This window comes from Pseudophryne corroboree, chromosome 1 (assembly GCF_028390025.1).
Source record: "Pseudophryne corroboree isolate aPseCor3 chromosome 1, aPseCor3.hap2, whole genome shotgun sequence".
In the NCBI taxonomy this organism is placed as follows: Eukaryota; Metazoa; Chordata; class Amphibia; order Anura; family Myobatrachidae; genus Pseudophryne; species Pseudophryne corroboree.
In genome coordinates, this window is record NC_086444.1 from 282231545 (window position 1) to 282252472 (window position 20928).

Sequence of the window (20928 nt, forward strand, 5' to 3'; positions counted from 1 at the left end):
GCAACTGGGGGTGCGAGGAAAAGGCTCAGAATTCCGAGCCCACCCGCTGGCGGTGATGCAGGGCAGTCTGGAGCGACTGCTGATGCTGACATCTGGTCCGGACTGAAGGACCTGCCAACGATTACGGACTACTGTCTACTGTCTACTGTCTACGGTCTACTGTCACTGCATATGATTCTCTCACCATTGAAAGAATGGTGGAGGATTATATGAGTGACCGCATCCAAGTAGGCACGTCAGACAGTCCGTACGTATACTGGCAGGAAAAAGAGGCAATTTGGAGGCCCTTGCACAAACTGGCTTTATTCTACCTAAGTTACCCTCCCACAAGTGTGTACTCCGAAAGAGTGTTTAGTGCCGCCGCTCACCTTGTCAGCAATCGGCGTACAAGGTTACTTCCAGAAAATGTGGAGAAGATGATGTTCATTAAAATTAATTATAATCAATTCCTCCATGGAGACATTCACCAGCAGCAATTGCCTCCACAAAGTACACAGGGAGCTGTGATGGTGGATTCCAGTGGGGACGAATTGATAATCTGTGAGGAGGGGGATGTACACGGTGATGAATCGGAGAATGATGATGAGGTGGACATCTTGCCTCTGTAGAGCCAGTTTGTGCAAGGAGAGATTAATTGCTTCTTTTTTGGTGGGGGTCCAAACCAACCCGTCATTTCAGTCACAGTCGTGTGGCAGACCCTGTCACTGAAATAATGGGTTGGTTAAAGTGTGCATGTCCTGTTTATACAACATAAGGGTGGGTGGGAGGGCCCAAGGACAATTCCATCTTGCACCTCGTTTTTCTTTCATTTTTCTTTGCGTCATGTGCTGTTTGGGGAGTGTTTTTTGGAAGGGCCATCCTGCGTGACACTGCAGTGACACTCCTAGATGGGCCAGGTGTTTGTGTCGGCCACTAGGGTCGCTTATCTTAGTCACACAGCTACCTCATTGCGCCTCTTTTTTTTCTTCTTTGCGTCATGTGCTGTTTGGGGAGTATTTTTTGGAAGGGCCACCCGGCCTGACACTGCAGTGCCACTCCTAGATGGGCCAGGTGTTTGTGTCGGCCACTAGGGTCGCTTAGCTTACTCACACAGCTACCTCATTGCGCCTCTTTTTTTCTTTGCATCATGTGCTGTTTGGGGAGTGTTTTTTGGAAGGGCCATCCTTCGTGACACTGCAGTGCCACTCCTAGATGGGCCAGGTGTTTGTGTCGGCCACTTGGGTCGCTGAGCTTACTCACACAGCTACCTCATTGCGCCTCTTTTTTTCTTTGCGTCATGTGCTGTTTGGGGAGTGTTTTTTGGAAGGGCCATCCTGCTTGACACTGCAGTGCCACTCCTAGATGGGCCAGGTGTTTGTGTCGGCCACTTGGGTCACTGAGCTTAGTCATCCAGCGACCTCGGTGCAAATTTTAGGACTAAAAATAATATTGTGAGGTGTGAGGTGTTCAGAATAGACTGAAAATGAGTGGAAATTATGGTTATTGAGGTTAATAATACTTTGGGATCAAAATGACCCCCAAATTCTATGAACCGAACCCAAAACCAAAACACAAAACCCGAAAAATTTCCGGTGCACATCTCTAATACCGATGCCAGTCACCGTGGACTAGGAGCTGTACTATCCCAGGAGCAAGATGGCCGAGAGAGAGTCATTGCATACGCCAGCCGAGGCCTGAAGAAGACCGAACGGAATTGTGAGAATTACTCGGCCTTCAAGTTGGAGCTTCTTGCCCTTGTCTGGGCCGTAACCGAGAAATTCAAAAACTACTTGGCCGCCACACCTTTCGAGATTGTGACAGACAATAACCCATTGGCACACTTGTCTACAGCACGCCTGCTGGCTCTTGAACAGCGGTGGATGTCCCGTCTCGCTGGGTTTCGCTACACGGTAGTCTACCGGAGTGGAAAATCTAACGGAAATGCCGACGCCTTGTCCCGCCTGCCCACTGATGACATAGCTGAAGAGGAGAAGGATTGGTCGGAAGATGTAGAGACCCCAACTTTCAAGCCACAAAGGAGGAGATACTGCATCGTCACTTCTGACCCTGTTACCGCCACATCTGATGCGAGTCCTGATAGCCTGCCCTGTGACAACTTAGGGTTCGATTGGGTGAAAGTGCCACATGTGGGAGGGGGCTTCAGGGCAGTGGCTGTAGTGTAGTGTGCATGGAGGGGGTACAGGGGTAGTATGTACCTTTCCTGTGCCCAGCCGGTCCCTGGAAGATCTTTCTGCGACGCTGGAGAAGAAAAATAGAATCGGAGGAGAGGCAGCTCTGCAGAAGGTAAGTAATTGAAGACTAAGCTAATTAGAAAATTGCTTAATTAGTCATTGGGGGGTGCCTATGACCCGCTGCATTACCTCTCTCTCTCTCTGGTCACCCACTCACTCTCACTCTCCCTCTTGTCACTCTCTCCCTGTCACCAGGGCCGTCCCGGCGCATAAGCGGGTTACGCAGCTGCATAGAGCGCCAGACAGTAGAGGGCGCTGCTGCAAACAGTGAGTCATCGTGACTCACTCTCTACAGCGCCGCGGCCGCCCGCCCTTACGGGACACAGTTCTCCCTGCATCGCAGCCCTCCCCTGATGCCCAGAAACAGGGAGAGGGAACAGTGCAGCGTGTGGTGACGGCAGGAAGCTGTAGCAGCCCCATGACAGAGGTGAAATGGTATGTCCGTCTGCATGGCTGGCAGCTCTCCCTGCACAGTGTGTGTGTATGTGTGTGTCAGTGTGCACTTGCTCCCTGTGTAATGTCTCTTGCCACTATGTCCCTCTCCCCCCGGCCTCAGTCACCCACTATCTCCCTGTCGCCCCTGCCTCAGTCACCCGCTATCTCCCTGACTCAGTCACCCATTATCTCCCTGTCGCCCCGCCTCAGTCACCCGCTATCTCCCTGACTCAGTCACCCATTATCTCCCTGTCACCCCTGCTTCAGTCACCCCTCATCTCCCTGTCACCCAGGCCCTGTACCCTTGGGGGTACAATTGTATAGCCACACCCCTTTCTTGTAAGACCACACTTCTTTTGTGGTGCGCGCCGCCATCAAGGTGTGCCAAATTGATTTTTGCTTACTAAAATAAAATAAGCTCGGGGCGGCCCTGCCTGTTACCCACCCCTCTGCACATCACACCTCTCTCCTGCCACCCTCTCCCTGTCACTTACCCCTCTCCCCATCACCTCTCTCTCCTGCCACCCTCTCCCTGTCACCCACTACTCTACCCATCACCTCTTTCTACTGTTAAACGCTCCTTGTCACCCTATGATTCTCACCCTTTCCCCATCACCTCCTTCTGATTCTCACCCTCTCCCTGTCATCCTCTCTTTTCACCCTCTGCTTTCTCAACAAACAGGATTTGTTTGCCATGATAAGCTTGCCCGTGGGTATGCGTGAGTGTGCATGCACCTGCGATCCACACAATTGCATGGTGTGTATACTCCCGTGAACTGGCCACAGCTAGTCTTATGCGCGATGTGGTTGTTTGCGAGTAGGATGAGTTCGGCCACATCTATGTTTGTAGAAAGGCGCAAAATGTATAGTTTGCAGAAGGGCGCCGAACACCCTAGCACCAGCCCTGTGTACATCCATCTGAATATGCACAGACAAAGACACATATTGTCAGTGTCTACAGATGTTGCCATCATGCTTTGTGCATACTTAGACGCCACCATTGGTCTCACCATTGAAACTTTCACATGCCCTATAGTAGGTGCAGCCCATCCATCTGAGTACGGCATCCAATGTGAGCAACTCGCCATCTCTCTCTCATCTCATTGGCCCCTTCTAGAAATCAACACATTGGCCTCCCATAAAAAAAGTGGAAAATATACTTTATGTCCCTGTGGAGGGGGGGGGGATTGGGGGGGGGGGGGGCTATCTCTAGGAGGCCAGTAGTGAGAAGTGTATATCCCTTTCACTGGGGAAAGGGGGGGGGGGGTTTGAAAGGTCAACAGTGCAGGCCCCTGGTGTGGGGGTATTGTGTCAAGGGGCTAGGGGGAGGGGGAGCAATGTACGCCCCTAGGGCCAGAAGGGTATGGTGGGGAGTGTATGTCCCTGGTCTGGGGGTACTGTATGTTTAGGGGGCCTCAATTTAGGGTATGATCTGGAAGCCGGGGGTGTGGTGGGGCAGGTTAAGGGTATGTTCCAGAGGCGGGGATGGTAGTTAAGGTCGGTACTGTACACTGAGGCCAGGAGGTAGGGCTGGTTAGCCAATCACCCCCACTGGAGCCAGCGCCTGGAGCATGAGCTCCATATACACCACCGCCACTGGGGACAGGATGGGAGTAGTAGAAGTGGCATGCAGGGGGCATGATGGGAGTAATAGTGAGAAGTAGGGGCAGGATGGGAGTACTAGTAATTAAAAGCAGGGGGATGGATGGAAGTAATAGTGCAAAGCAGAGGCAGAATGAGAGTAGCAGTATGGAGAAGGGGGCAGTGTGGGAGTAGTGGTGGGAATAAGCATGCAGGATGGATTTGGAAGAAGTAAGCTGAACAAGAATCGAGGTGATTCTTGTTGAGGTAACTTCCAGGGTCGTGATCTCTCCACAGCTCATGGGTCATGGCCGCCACGGCCGCAATCGGGGGGTGCTGGGTCCATCCTCTCTGACAGAGAAGAGAGGGCCTGGGATGCTCATGACACCGCCCGTGCCGTACATCCGCTGCCATCCGCATCGCTCTATTGAAAATGTACCTTCCAAGATGGCTGCCGCCTTTGAGGTGACCGTTTTTAAAGATATTAGAGGAGGCACCTCTAGTATCTTTAATATCTGGTGTGTGGATCCAGATCCATCTCTACACTCCGATGTTTCCCTGTGGAACCTATGTACTTGTGGGGGGAACCGCTAACAACAAGCAGGTACTGGCATAATTACTCTGTGGGGCATACTATGATGACAAGGGCATAACGTGGTGTCAGAGGCATTACTGTAAGGGCATAATACAGTCTCAGGGGCATTACTGTGTGCGGACTTAATATGGTGCATGGGGCATGTTATGGTATTACTCTGTATGTGGATAGGAATTTCATTTTATTTTTTAAATATATATTTTTTATATATATATATATATATATATATATATTTAAAAAAAATTGGGGGAGGGGGCTGCCGAGTTTGTCAGTCCTGGGCCCCACATTTTATGTTGGTGGCTGGGAGACTCACTTCTCGTTGCCAAGCAGCGCAGGGATCAGCGTCATGGGCGTCACTTCCGAGTGACGTCACAATGATGCGACCCGCTGCTGCAGACTGCTGGGAGACACGAATGGTTTGTCAGATGGCGGGAAAACTTTGAGCGCAGGATGACAGGTGAGCACAATGTGTTGCTAATTAGGTAGGCTAGATAAAGTTGTGACTGTGGCATTACTGAGTGGATTCAACCCTGGTGACGGCGATGCCCGAAACAGCCGTTGGGAGCTTACCCTGGGAAGGAAACTGTTCCCCAGGTTTTGTTGAGTCTCTATGCTGATAAGTATTGGTCATTTCTTTGCTCATATACTGCTTGTGCATGACTGGATATAAAAAAATAATTGCAACATGATATTGTTGTAAAATGGAGTGCAGGGTCTACTTCACTATAGCCCCTGCTGGAAGCTCATGGAGAGGACTATTGAATATTCAATTTTTCAACTGGGCACCCATGGATACAAGAAAAGGAATTGGTGATGTGCGGTTTCTTTCATACATACTGTACTGTATGTATATATATATATATATATATATATATATATATATATACATATGTTAAGGAAATAACTGCGGCACTCAGGGTCTTGAAGTAGACATTTTGTCTACTTCAAGACCCTGAGTGCCGCAGTTATTTCCTTAACATAGCTACCGTTCTCTCTGAAGGCACCGGGGCATCTGCAGTAACGGAGGCGTGCCGGACTTTGTCTGTGCTATATATATACATATATATATATATGGAAAGAAAAATCAGGAGAACGCGCCCATAGTGCAGATAAATTTATTTCAAACAGCGGGTAACAAAGGACATTTCATGAATAATGAGAGACCCGTACCCTATAAGACCCACTCTTTGGGCCAGTTTAAACACATGTAAAGATCCACCAGGCAAAACACAAGACCTGCTGTCATCAGAGACCGGACCAAGCACCGCGCCGGAAAAGACCAACCCGTCAGGTCACTCGCAAGGATGCAGCCGGGATGTGTGAGCCGGGAGTAGGAGAACGCACGTCTGGCAGGCCCGCCTCTACGCGTTTCGTGGTTACTTCGTCAGGAGGTTTGGCCTGTCAGACGTTAATGGGGGCTTTATACCATAAGAGGATGTCTCGCCAGCTGAATCCAATGATTAGCCGCACTTGTATAAGGTCTCCTCCATTGTTCACAGCTAATATAAAAGTACAATATATACTAGTATATAATAAAAAATAAAGAATATATGATAAAAAATACATAATCGCTACTTACTAAAAAGAACATGTTTAAAACATTTTTAGAAACATATATTACACAATGTGTGTTACATAGAAACAAATGGTTTTGTACTATTTAACCCATTCATTTCACATTTGTTCTCAAGCACAGAGTGCATACTGCATAGATTATCTATATAAAATTCATACACAAATATACAAGCGGTCAGCGACATTATACACACAATTTAGGACATATTAATACACTAATCAATCGTTTAGCCATATCTAAAATAGCACATAATGGAACAATTTCACCGATTTCACAAAGACATCCGGTTACAGGCATGGACTATATATGGCATGTCCGCAAATATACAGATATAAGTACACAGAGCAAAATGGCCAGCATATTATTATATTATTCCCATTTTAGTACGAAGCTGATTTCTACAAGTTGACAATTTACATCCATATGAGGCATTATCAAATGAATGAATACATTTATTAATGCATTCACTCAGAATCTTTAAAGAACGTACATAGTGTAAGTAAAGAGCTTAAAATTCAAACCCTACACTACTTAGATACTAAGATGGAAACAAGGCTCTAAAAGAGTATTTTATCTGTCTCTAAATAATAAACGGAGTGATCTCATAGTTTTCATTGAGACCATGTGGAATCAATGTATTTAATATCAGTATCCAGAAGGTCTCCCTTTTCAGTAGAAATTCTTCTCTATTTCCACCCTCTTTTTTCAGCGCAACATGTCCAATGCCTGCAAATCTTAGAAGCGACGAGTCGGCATTGTGTCGTTCTGAAAAATGCCGTGGAACACTGTGATTCATTACACGATTCTTAATATTTCGACTATGTTCCAATATTCTAATTTTCAATACTCTTTTGGTCTTTCCAACATATCTAAGACCACAAGGACACATTAGAACGTAAATGCAAAAGCTGGTGTTACAATTTATAAAGGATTGAATAGTGTTATAACGTGATGGATTCTTGTCCATAATCTTTTTGGCACCCTTGTCCGCCATACAACAGACTTTACAGCCACCACATTGAAAAAAGCCTTTCGTTGATGCAAGGAAATGATCCTTTTTCTCTGCCTGAACTTTTTCAAGTTTACTTTTTGACACTATAGATTTTACCGTTCTTGCCTTTCTATAGATAATATAAGGTTTCCTAGGAAGCTCAGGTCCCAAAATCGGATCCAATTTGAGGATCTTCCAATATTTTTGAGCTATCTTTTCCAAGTCTCTATAGCTACTAGTACTAAATTGTGTGACCAATGGACAAAAGATCTTACGCTCTTCCTTGTCTTTACTTTTATATGTTAATAAAGACTCTCTTTCCCTCTCCCTAGCTTTCAGCATAGCTTTTTTTAACAATGGAGGAGACCTTATACAAGTGCGGCTAATCATTGGATTCAGCTGGCGAGACATCCTCTTATAGTATAAAGCCCCCATTAACGTCTGACAGGCCAAACCTCCTGACGAAGTAACCACGAAACGCGTAGAGGCGGGGCCTGCCAGATGTGCGTTCTCCTACTCCCGGCTCACACATCCCGGCTGCATCCTTGCGAGTGACCTGACGGGTTGGTCTTTTCCGGCGCGGTGCTTGGTCCGATCTCTGATGACAGCAGGTCTGGTGTTTAGCCTGGTGGATCTTTACATGTGTTTAAACTGGCCCAAAGAGTGGGTCTTATAGGGTACGGGTCTCTCATTATTCATGAAATGTCCTTTGTTACCCGCTGTTTGAAATAAATTTATCTGCACTATGGGCGCGTTCTCCTGATTTTTCTTTCCGGTTACACTTGCTCAAGGAGTCCTGAGCGGCTTTGGAGATCTGCAGCGGTGTTAGGTACACCAGTGCAACAGCACAGAGATTCATTTACTGTGAACTGAATACCTTCATTTAACGATCACCAGCGCACCTGCACATTCTTTCTTCCAACATATATATATATAATTAATTTTTTGGGGAGGGGGCTGGTGAGTTTGTCAGTCCTGGGCCCCACAATTTATGCTGGCAGCCCTGCTGGCCTCCATCCCTCTCTCGGCGCTGAGAGAAGCCACGTACAGCATGCACACAGAATGTCACCCGCTCCAGATATACAGTGGTTCCACATACAGCTCTCGTCTCTGCGTGGTCCTACTACACTACAGCAGCTAGTACCAGATCCAGATCAATACACAATATATGAGCCCAAGGGTTCATGTGGGCATTCAGGGCCGGCTCCAGGCCTACTAGCACCCTGAGCGAGAAAATGTAAAAGCGCCCCTGAAACCCCTTTGCGCGCGCCGAAGGTGCGCGCGCTTAAAGTGGGTGTGGCCTCTGGGAAAGTGGGCGTGGTCTCGTAACTTCATATTATCAAACTATATATAAATATATTTTCACACCCCCTCTACGCACACAATTAGCAGCCTTACACAGAACAGCCACAGTAGTGTTCCTTACACACAATGGGGTCGATTCTATTCGGCAACTTAAGAATAGCGCCGGGAATTAGCTCCCGACGCTATTCAATTCAGCTGCTAGTGACCCGCAATCGTCGGGAATTCTTCTCTCATCCCCGGGGGATGAGAGAAGAAACCCGACAAAAGTGCTGCCTCGCGGCCGGCGCGAGGCTGATTCTGTCGGGAATCAGCCTCGCGCCGGGGAGTTAAGTCGGAGAATGCCCGTTCTCCCGACAAAACTACCTGTTAAGTCGGCGAGAACGGGACATCGCCGACTTAACTGGAGCTGAATTGAATAGCGTCGGGAGCTAATTCCCGGCGCTATTCTTAAGTTGCCGAATAGAATCGACCCCAATGTCTCCAGTATAGTGCCAGATACACAATGTGCTGTGCCAGCTACACATGACATGCCCCGCAGCAGTGCCAGCTACACATGACATGCCCCGCAGCAGTGCCAGCTACACATGACATGCCCTGCAGCAGTGCCAGCTACACATGACATGCCCCGCAGCAGTGCCAGCTACACATGACATGCCCCGCAGCAGTGCCAGCTACACACAATATGCCCCCCAGCAGTGCCAGCTCTCCACCCACATGCAGAAGCAGGGACACTGCGCGCATCAAAAATTTAGGGGCGTTGCTTCGTGGGGAAGGTGCGTGACCACATAATAGTGGCAATTCGCATTACACCACACAGTAGTGCAGCTAATACACATTGCACCAGGTAGAACCTCCTAGACACTTTGCGCCAGGTAGAGCACTGATACACATTGCCTAGCCACAGATGCCTAGTGGGAACACTACATGATATACCCCCCAGCAGTGCCAGTTACACGTGACATGCCCCCCAGCAGTGCCAGCTACACGTGACATGCCCCCCAGCAGTGCCAGATACATAAAAGGCCACACAGTGCAGATATGCCCCCACAGTGTCAGATACATAAATGCCCCCAGTGCTAGAAACATAAATGCCCCCATAGTGCAGATATGCCCCCACAGTGCCAAAAACATAAATACCGCATAGTGCAGATATGGCCCCACAGTGCCAGATACATAAATGCCCCCAGTGCCAGAAACATAAATGCCCCCATAGTGCAGATATGCCCCCACAGTGCCAGATACATAAATGCCCCCCAGTGCCAAAAACAAATACCCCATAGTGCAGATATGCCCCCACAGTGCCAGATACATAAATGCCCCCCGTGCTACAAAACATAAATGCCCCCACAGTGCAGATATGCCCCCACAGTGCCAGATACATAAATGCCCCCAGTTCCAGATACATAAATGCCCCCACAGTGCAGATACATAAATGCCCCCACAGTGCAGAAATGCCCCGCCACAGTGCCAGATACATAAATGCCCCCCACAGTGCAGATATGCCCCCACAGTGCCAGAAACATACATGCCCCCACAGTGCAGATATGCCCCCACAGTGCCAGATACATACATGCCCCCACGGTGCAGATACATTAATGCCCCCACAGTGCAGATATGCCCCCACAGTGCAGATATGCCCCCACAGTGCCATATACATACATGCCCCCAGAGTGCAGATATGCCCTCACAGTGCCAGATACATAAATGCCCCCAGTTCCAGATACATAAATGCCCCCACAGTGCAGATACATAAATGCCCGCACAGTGCAGAAATGCCCCCACAGTGCCGATATGCCCCCCACAGTGCCAGAAATGCCCCCCACAGTGCCAGAAATGCCCCCACAGTGCCAGATACATAAATGCCCCCACAGTACAGAAATGCCAACACGGTGCCAGAAATGCCCCCACGGTGCCAGAAATGCCCCCCACAGTGCCAGAAATGCCCCCCACAGTGCAGATATGCCCCCACAGTACCAGATATGCCCCCCACAGTACCAGATATGCCCCCACAGTACCAGACATGACCCCCACAGTACCAGACATGACCCCCACAGTACCAGACATGACCCCCACAGTGCCCTGCCCAATACTTGCGGAGCTGCTTGGAGGGGGGAGTCCGCTGAGGTAGCGTCTAGTTTCTCTGCTGAGGGCGCGAGCGGAGTGACCGTCCATACTCTGTGTGTGTGCACCTTGCGCGCCGTGCGGTGCGGCGTCTTATGTCAGACGCCGGCGCCGCACAGCGCACACAACAGGATTGGGAAGGCCGGGCGGGTAGCGCTGCGGGCTGGCACGGCTCCAGGCACGAATATGGCGGCGCCAGCGCGCGGCGCACTTTAAGGGTGGCGCCCCGCGCGGCCGCTCTATTCGAACATGCCTGAAGCCGGCCCTGTGGGCATTATACAAAGGTGCAGCAGTATGCTGCTGGAAATTTGGTGAGTTTTGATCAGAAAAGGCTCTGCCTCACCTCACCGATGTTATTATATATATTTAATATCTAAAATAAATAAATATATATATATATATATATATACAAAGGAGAAGCAGCACTCATGGCTTGATGCAAATGAATACAGCACCACAAGGATAAGTTTCAACGTTTCAATTCGGTAGAATCTTCATCAGGATACAAACAGACAATACAAAGACTCACCTTATATCCCCACACCAACAATGGTCAAGTGTGCGCGCTGATCAGTCCCGGCTGTTCGGACGCGGCACCCAGAGATGACATCATCGCGTTTGCGGCACACGTTGATGTGTCCCATCACCATAGCAACCCAGGGAGTGTGTACACAGGGAGACTGGGGAAAACGATCGCTGCACATTAGTATAACAACAGTGCCATCCTCAATACAGTAAATCCAGCATACAAAGATAAACATATATAAAGTTGCTGAAATGAACAGCACTGGCATGCATGAATAACAAGGATGACCCATACAGAAAATCAATTTATATACATCACATATGTACCTAGAAAAATAATAAATTAAAGATGTTAATTAAAACAAGAAAGGGGGATCATATCATTTAATCCTCTAGGACTGACTATCTAGACGCAGAATCCAGCGGGATTCGCATCGTAATAAAGCAGATCCACGATCCCCTCCCCTAATCGAGGGGGGGATATGGTCAATCATCCGGTATTTTAGACTCACCAACTTGGGTCTGGCATCCAAAAAAAATTAGCCAATGAGATAACTTCCTGATCTTACATTCTAATAAAGGTTTTAATACTGGAGTTGTTGGAGAGATGGTCAAAAGGTGACTTTTTCTTAAAGTGGCTTAATTTAGCCGGAATCTTGGAAGTTATTGATGACGGTTTGTCCAAAAAGAGTTCTTTCAATTTCAATTTACGATTTAGTTGGTTCTTTTCAACTTGCCAGTGCAAGGGATCAAAATTGCTGCTGGGAACAAAAGAAAGGCCTTTGGACAAAACCTTCTTCTCACAGGCTGAGAGTACATGATTAGATAAGTTAAATATTAATTCTTCTTGTTTTTCACGTACTTGGTTTTTCCACATCCAGCTGCGTTTGAACTGGCCGCCTCTCCTTGTGTGTCTGTTTTGTGGGCATTTTTTCTGCATGTAACCATCCCTAAAGGGACATTCTTGTCGTCTCGCTTGCCACTGAAAGATTCTTGTTCGCTGTTAGTACTGCTGTTTTCAGCAGAAGTCTCAGTGTCAATCATTGTGCAAGGATATCTCCGTCCGCGGAAAAAAGGGAGAAAATGAAGGATCTGTGGGAAGCCTTGATTATGGCTAAAGATGTGGGATTCATATCTGATTAAGTTTATGAGCTACTCATCCCTGAAATTCCCCTGGTCCCCTTGCTGCACACATTACCCAAAATTCACAAAGGTATCAATTCTCCACCCAGGCGCCCAATCATATTTGCGCAAGGCTCGCTATTTCAAGCTACATCAATTTTGTTGGACTCCATCTTATAGGCCCTACACACATGCCGATTTTTTGAAAGATATGAACGATCTCGTTCATAAATGAACGAGAACTCGTTCATATCTTTCAGTGTGGAGGCTCCAGCGATGAACGATGCGCGGCCCCGCGTTCGTTCATCTCTGGTCCCCCGTCGGCTGTGCATGCAGGCCAATATGGACGATCTCGACCATATTTGCCTGCACGTCTATGGAGCCGGGTGACGGGGGGGAGTGATGAAACTTCACTACCCCCGTCACTGCCCCCCCCCCCCCCCCGCCGCCGGGTCGCCCGTCGGCCGTATCGGCCGTCGGGCACCTCGGCGGCACATCGCCATATGTGTAGGGCCCATTACAGCCACTGCTTCATGAGCAACCATTTTTTCTAATGGATACGACCATGCTCCTCAATAAATTGGCTAATTTGGGGGACTTACCTGTTTGCTTATGGTTGGTTACAATTGACGTAACTAGCCTTTATACTGTGATCCCTCACCAAGAGTGCATGGCTTCTGTTAGAAGATTCTTATCCTCTCAGAGTGATATGCTATCAATTCACATTGATATGATTATGATATTATTAGAATTAATTCTTAACAAAAATTTATTTCTTTATGACAATAAGTTCTTTTTGCAAAATCAGGGTTGTGCGATGGGTTCTGCCGTCGCCCCGACATATGCAAACATATATATGTTTGATGTTGAGTTTGATATTTTCTTTAGAGACTCGTCTATTGCTTCTATGGTGTTTTTTTACACCAGGTATATAGACAACCTCTTATTATTCTGGAATGGCCCTTGTGACAAACTAATAAATGTGTTGGAGAGTCATAATAATACCACTAGCCCAGTGAAATGAACATACAAATTGAGCCAATGTAGTATTGAATTTTTGGATGTTATGATTAAGATCGAACATTCTAGAATTTATACGTTGGTGTTCTCGGAGAGCACTGATCGTAACACCTTCTTGCATAATACCAGTTGTCATCCAAAGAGCTTAAAGTGTGGTTTACCCTACTCACAAATGATTCACATTATGCGAATCAACAGTGATGTAGAGATAGCTTCTTTGCAAATTGATGAGTTAATTACTAAATTCATGGCCATAGGTTATAGCCTTAAAATGTTGAAGGCATCCAAAGATAAAGTCCTCGCCATGGATAGGAATAGTTTGCTCAACAAGAAACATGACACTATTTCTCAACCAGTTCTGCCATGGGTCAACCAATTTAATACCTTGTCCAATAAAATGAACAGCATTTCTAAGAAAAATTGGACTCTTGTCCAAACCGACGAGGATCTTAAATTGTGTGATACCAAACTCATGCCATGTTATAAATGGGCAAGAAATCTTCGTGATATACTTGTCAAGACAGACATCTCTGGAAAAGGTAAACCCCCTCCAGGCTTTTTGCAATACAAACAGAATAGGTTCTTTAAATGTGCATGTACTACATGTAAATTTATGCTCACTGGAGAAACTTTTTGTCACCCTTGGTCTGGCAAAAAGTTTTTCATTACACATCGTCTGACCTGCGAATCATCTTTTGTAGTCTATCAGATCATATGTCCCTGTGGCCTCTCATATGTAGGTAAAACTACTCGTAAATTTAAGAAGCGGATGACGGCTCATCGTTCCGCTATCAGACTAGCACTAACTAATGGCTCTAGCAATCAACGTGTCGCATGCCATTTTTTGGATGCCAAACCCAAGTTGGTGAGTTTAAAATACTGGATGATTAACCACATCCCCCACTCGATTAGGGGTGGGGATCGTGGATCTGCTGTATTACGATGCGAATCCCGCTGGACTCTGCGTCTAGATATAGTCAGTCCTAGAGGATTAAATGATATGATCCCCCTTTCTTGTTTTAATTAACATCTTTCATTTATTATTTTTCTAGGTACATATGTGATGTCTATGTATATAAGTCATTTTCTATATGGGTCATCCTTGTTATTCATGCATTCCAGTGCTGTTCATTTTAGCAACTTTATATGGGATTCGGATTGAAAGTCGACAGTAACTAGGTCGACAATGTCTAGGTCGACCACTATTGGTCGACAGTAACTAGGTCGACAGGGTGTCTAGGTCGACAGGGTCTTAGGTCGACATGAGTTTTTCACAATTTTTTTCTTTTTTTGAACCTTTTCATACTTAACGATCCACGTGGACTACAATTGGAACGGTAATCTGTGCCGAGCGAAGCGAAGGCACCATGCCCGAAGCATGGCGAGCACTAATTGGGGTTCCCGGTCACTCTACGAAGAAAACGACACCAAAATAACATTAAGAACTCATGTCGACCTTTTGACCTGTCGACCTAGAACATGTCGACCTAAAGACCCTGTCGACCTAGACACCCTGTCGACCTAGTTACTGTCGACCAATGGTGGTCGACCTAGACATTGTCGACCTAGTTACTGTCGACTTTCAATACCACACCCACTTTATATATGTTTATCTTTGTATGCTGGATTAACTGTTTTGAGGATGGCACTGTTGTTATACTAATGTGCAGCGATTGTTTTCCCCAGTCTCCCTGTGTACACACTACCTGTTTTGCTATGGTGATGGGACACATCGACGTGTGCCACAAACGCGGTGATGTCATCTCTGGGTGCCGCGTCCGGACAGCCGGGACCGATCAGTGCGCACATCTGAACATTGTTGGTGTGGGGATATAAGGTGAGTTTTTGTATTGTCTGTTTGTATCCTGATGAAAATTCTATCGAATTGAAACATTGAAACGTATCCTTGTGGTGCTGTATTCATTTGCATCAAGCCGTGAGTGCCGCTTCTCCTTTGTATGTGTGTCTGTTATCACAGCCATTGAGGGCACCGGGCAAAATGTCTCCATTCATCCGAGTGCCGGTCTATCACTCTACATATATATATATATATATATATATATATATATATATATAGATAAACGATGGTGGTGGCACTCAGCGACGAATAATCAGACGACAACCAACCTGGTTAACAGTCAACGTTAGGAGCAGTCCCCGACACGTTCACTGTTAACCAGGTTGGTTGTCGTCTGATTATTCGTCGCTGAGTGCCACCACCATCGTTTATCCATATGCTCCACGGAGAGGTTGTGCACCAGTCTTTTACCTACACTGATAAGCGTGAGTGCCGGACATGTTTTGTTTGTTATATATATATATATATATATAAAATTATATATAGAGTGAAAAAAATAAAGGGAACACTTAAACAATACAATGTAACTCCAAGTCAATCACACTTCTGTGAAATCAAACTGTCCACTTAGGAAGCAACACTGATTGACAATCAATTTCACATGCTGTTGTGCAAATGGAATAGACAACAGGTGGGAATTCTAGGCAATTAGCAAGACACCCCCAATAAAGGAGTTGTTCTGCAGGTGGTGACCACAGACCACTTCTCAGCTCCTATGCTTTCTGGCTGATGTTTTGGTCACTTTTGAAAGCTGGCGGTGCTTTCACTCTAGTGGTAGCATGAGACGGAGTCTACAACCCACACAAGTGGCTCAGGTAGTGCAGCTCCTCCAGGATGGCACATCAATGCGAGCTGTCGCAAGAAGGTTTGCTGTGTCTGTCAGCGTAGTGTCCAGAGCATGAAGGCGCTACCAGGAGACAGGCCAGTACATCAGGAGTCGTGTAGGAGGCCGTAGGAGGGCAACAACCCAGCAGCAGGACCGCTACCTCCTCCTTTGTGCAAGGAGGAACAGCAGGAGCACTGCCAGAGCCCTGCAAAATGACCTCCAGCAAGCCACAAATGTGCATGTGTCTACTCAAACGATCAGAAACAGACTCCATGAGGGTGGTATGAGGGCCCAACATCCACAGGTGGGGGTTGTGCTTACAGCCCAACACCGTGCAGGATGTTTGGCATTTGCCAGAGAACACCATGAATGGCAAATTCGCCACTGCCGCCCTGTGCTCTTCACAGATGAAAGCAGGTTTTCACTGAGCACATGTGACAGACGTGACAGAGTCTGTAGACGCCAAGGAGAACGTTTTGCTGACTGCAACATCCTCCACCATGACCGGTTTGGCAGTGGGTCAGTAATGGTGTGGGGTGGCATTTCTTTGGTTGGCCGCACAGCCCTCCATGTGCTCGCCAGAGATAACCTGCCATTAGGTACCGAGATGAGATCCTCAGGCCCCTTGTGAGACCGTACGCTGGTGTGGTTGGCCCTGGGTTCCTCCTAATGCAAGACAATGCTAGACCTCATGTGGCTGGAGCATGTCAGCAGTTCCTGCAAGATGAAGGCATTGATGCTATGGACTGGCCCGCCCGTTCCCCAGACCTGAATCCAATTGAGCACATCTGGGACATCATGTCTCGCTCCATCCACCAACGCCACGTTGCACCACAGACTGTCCAGGAGTTGGCGGATGCTTCAGTCCAGGTCTGGGAGGAGATCCCTCAGGAGACCATCCGCCACCTCATCAGGAGCATGTCCAGGCATTGAAGGGAGGTCATACAGGCACGTGGAGGCCACACACACTACTGAGCCTCATTTTGACTTGTTTTAAGGACATTACATCAAAGTTGGATCAGCCTGTAGTGTGTTTTTCCACTTTAATTGTGAGTGTGACTCCAAATCCAGACCTCCATGGGTAAATAAATTTGATTTCCATTGATAATTTTTGTGTGATTTTGTTGTCAGCACATTCAACTGTGTAAAGAACAAAGTATTTAATAAGAATATTTAATTCATTCAGATCTAGGATGTGTTATTATAGTGTTCCCTTTATTTTTTTGAGCAGTGTATATATATATATATATATATATATACACACACATATATATATACACACACATATATATATACATATATATATATATATATATATATATACACACAAAATGCAACAGTTCACGGCACTCAGAACAGTCGATGCAGCGGCCCTGGCGCCTCCCTCAGTACTCTGATGAAGGATTAAATCTCCGAAACGTCGGTACTGTTCAGTGGTAGTACAGTGTATTTTCTTTAGAAAAGTCCAGTGAGTACCGCCTCTATACCTATATATATATATTGATATATATATATATATATGCATATATATATATATTAGTGATGTGCATCGGACATTTTCCGGGTTTTGTGTTTTGGTTTTGGATTCGGTTCCGCGGCCGTGTTTTGGATTCGGACGCGTTTTGGCAAAACCTCCCTGAAAATTTTTTGGCGGATTCGGGTGTGTTTTGGATTCGGGTGTTTTTTTTTACAAAAAACCCTCAAAAACAGCTTAAATCATAGAATTTGGGGGTAATTTTGATCCCATAGTATTATTAACCTCAATAACCATAATTTCCACTCATTTCCAGTCTATTCTGAACACCTCACACCTCACAATATTATTTTTAGTCCTAAAATTTGCACAGAGGTCGCTGAATGACTAAGCTAAGCGACCCAAGTGGCCGACACAAACACCTGGCCCATCTAGGAGTGGCACTGCAGTGTCAGACAGGATGGCACTGCAAAAATAGTCTCCAAACAGCACATGATGCAAAGAAAAAAAGAGGTGCAATGAGGTAGCTGTGTAGCTAAGCTAAGCGACCCAAGTGGCCGACACAAACTCCTGGCCCATCTAGGAGTGGCACTGCAGTGTCAGACAGGATGGCAGATTTAAAAAATAGTCCACAAACAGCACATGATGCAAAGAAAAAAAGAGGTGCAATGAGGTAGCTGTGTGGCTAAGCTAAGCGACCCAAGTGGCCGACACAAACACCTGGCCCATCTAGGAGTGGCACTGCAGTGTCAGACAGGAAGGCAGATTTTAAAAATAGTCCCCAAACAGCACATGTTGCAAAGAAAAAAAGAGGTGCACCAAGATCGCTGGATGGTTAAGCTAAGCGACCCAAGTGGCTGACACAAACAACTGGCCCATCTAGGAGTGGCACTGCAGTGTCAGACAGGATGGCACTTCAAAAAATAGTCCCCAAACAGCACATGATGCAAAGAAAAATGAAAGAAAAAAGAGGTGCAAGATGGAATTGTGCTTGGGCCCTCCCACTCACCCTTATGTTGTATAAACAGGACATGCACACTTTAACAAACCCATCATTTCAGCGACAGGGTCTTCCACACGACTATGACTGAAATGACTGGTTGGTTTGGGCCCCCACCAAAAAAGAAGCAATCAATCTCTCCTTGCACAAACTGGCTCTACAGAGGCAAGATGTCCACCTCCTCCTCATCGTCCGATTCCTCATGCCTTTCACTGTGTACATCCCCCTCCTCACAGATTATTAATTCGTCCCCACTGGAATCCACCATCTCAGGTCCCTGTGTACTTTCTGGAGGCAACTGCTGGTGAATGTCTCCATGGAGGAATTGATTATAATTCATTTTGATGAACATCATCTTCTCCACATTTTCTGGAAGTAACATCGTACGCCGATTGCTGACAAGGTGAGCGGCTGCACTAAACACTCTTTCGGAGTACACACTGGAGGGGGGGCAACTTAGGTAAAATAAAGCCAGTTTGTGCAAGGGCCTCCAAATTGCCTCTTTTTCCTGCCAGTATACGTACGGACTGTCTGACGTGCCTACTTGGATGCGGTCACTCATATAATCCTCCACCATTCTTTCAATGGTGACAGAATCATATGCAGTGACAGTAGACGACATGTCAGTAATCGTTGGCAGGTCCTTCAGTCCGGACCAGATGTCAGCACTTGCTCCGCCCTGCATCACCGCCAGCGGGTGGGCTCGGAATTCTTAGCCTTTTCCTCGCAGCCCCAGTTGCGGGAGAATGTGAAGGAGGAGCTGTTGACGGGTCACTTTCCGCTTGACTTGACAATTTTCTCACCAGCAGGTCTTTGAACCTCTGCAGACTTGTGTCTGCCAGAAAGAGAGATCCAACGTAGGTTTTAAATCTAGGATCGAGCACGGCGGTCAAAATGTAGTGCTCTAATTTCAACAGATTGACCACCCGTGAATCCTGGTTAAGCGAATTAAGGGCTCCATACACAAGTCCCACATGCCTAGCGGAATCGCTCCGTTTTAGCTCCTCCTTCAATCTCTCCAGCTTCTTCTGCAAAAGCCTGATGAGGGGAATGACCTGACTCAGGCTGGCAGTGTCTGAACTGACTTCACGTGTGGCAAGTTCAAAGGGTTGCAGAACCTTGCACAACGTTGAAATCATTCTCCACTGCGCTTGAGTCAGGTGCATTCCCCCTCCTTTGCCTATATCGTAGGTAGCTGTATAGGCTTGAATGGCCTTTTGCGGCTCCTCCATCCTCTGAAGAATATAGAGGGTTGAATTCCACCTCGTTACCACCTCTTGCTTCAGATGATGGCGGGGCAGGTTCAGGAATGTTTGCTGGTGCTCCAGTCTTCGGCACGCGGTGGCTGAATGCCGAAAGTGGCCCGCAATTCTTCGGGCCACCGACAGCATCTCTTGCACGCCCCTGTCGTTTTTTAAATAATTCTGCACCACCAAATTCAATGTATGTGCAAAACATGGGACGTGCTGGAATTTGCCCACATGTAATGCACGCACAATATTGGTGGCGTTGTCCGATGTCACAAATCCCCAGGAGAGTCCAATTGGGGTAAGCCATTCTGCGATGATGTTCCTCAGTTTCCGTAAGAGGTTGTCAGCTGTGTGCCTCTTCTGGAAAGCGTTGATACAAAGCGTAGCCTGCCTAGGAATGAGTTGGCGTTTGCGAGATGCTGCTACTAGTGCCGCTGCTGTTCTTGCTGCGGGAGGCAATACATCTACCTAGTGGGCTGTCACAGTCATATAGTCCTTAGTCTGCCCTGCTCCATGGTTAAGTGGACATTGGGTACAACTGCATTTTTTAGGACACTGGTGACTCTTTTTTGAGGTCTGTGTACATTCTCGGTATCGCCTGCCTAGAGAAATGGAACCTAGATGGTATTTGGTACCGTGGTTGCAGTACCTCAAACAAATCTCTAGTTTCCTGTGAATTAACGGTGGATACCGGAAACACGTTTAACACCGCCCAGGCTGCCAGGGCCTGAGTTATCCGCTTTGCAGCAGGATGACTGCTTTGATATTTCATCTTTCTTGCAAAGGACTGTTGGACAGTCAATTGCTTACTGGAAGTAGTACAAGTGGTCTTCCAACTTCCCCTCTAGGATGACGATCGACTCCCAGCAGCAACAACAGCAGCGCCAGCAGCAGTAGGCGTTACACTCAAGGATGCATCGGAGGAATCCCAGGCAGGAGAGGACTCATCAGACTTGACAGTGACATGGCCTGCAGGACTATTGGCGTTCCTGTCTAAGGAGGAAATTGACACTGAGGG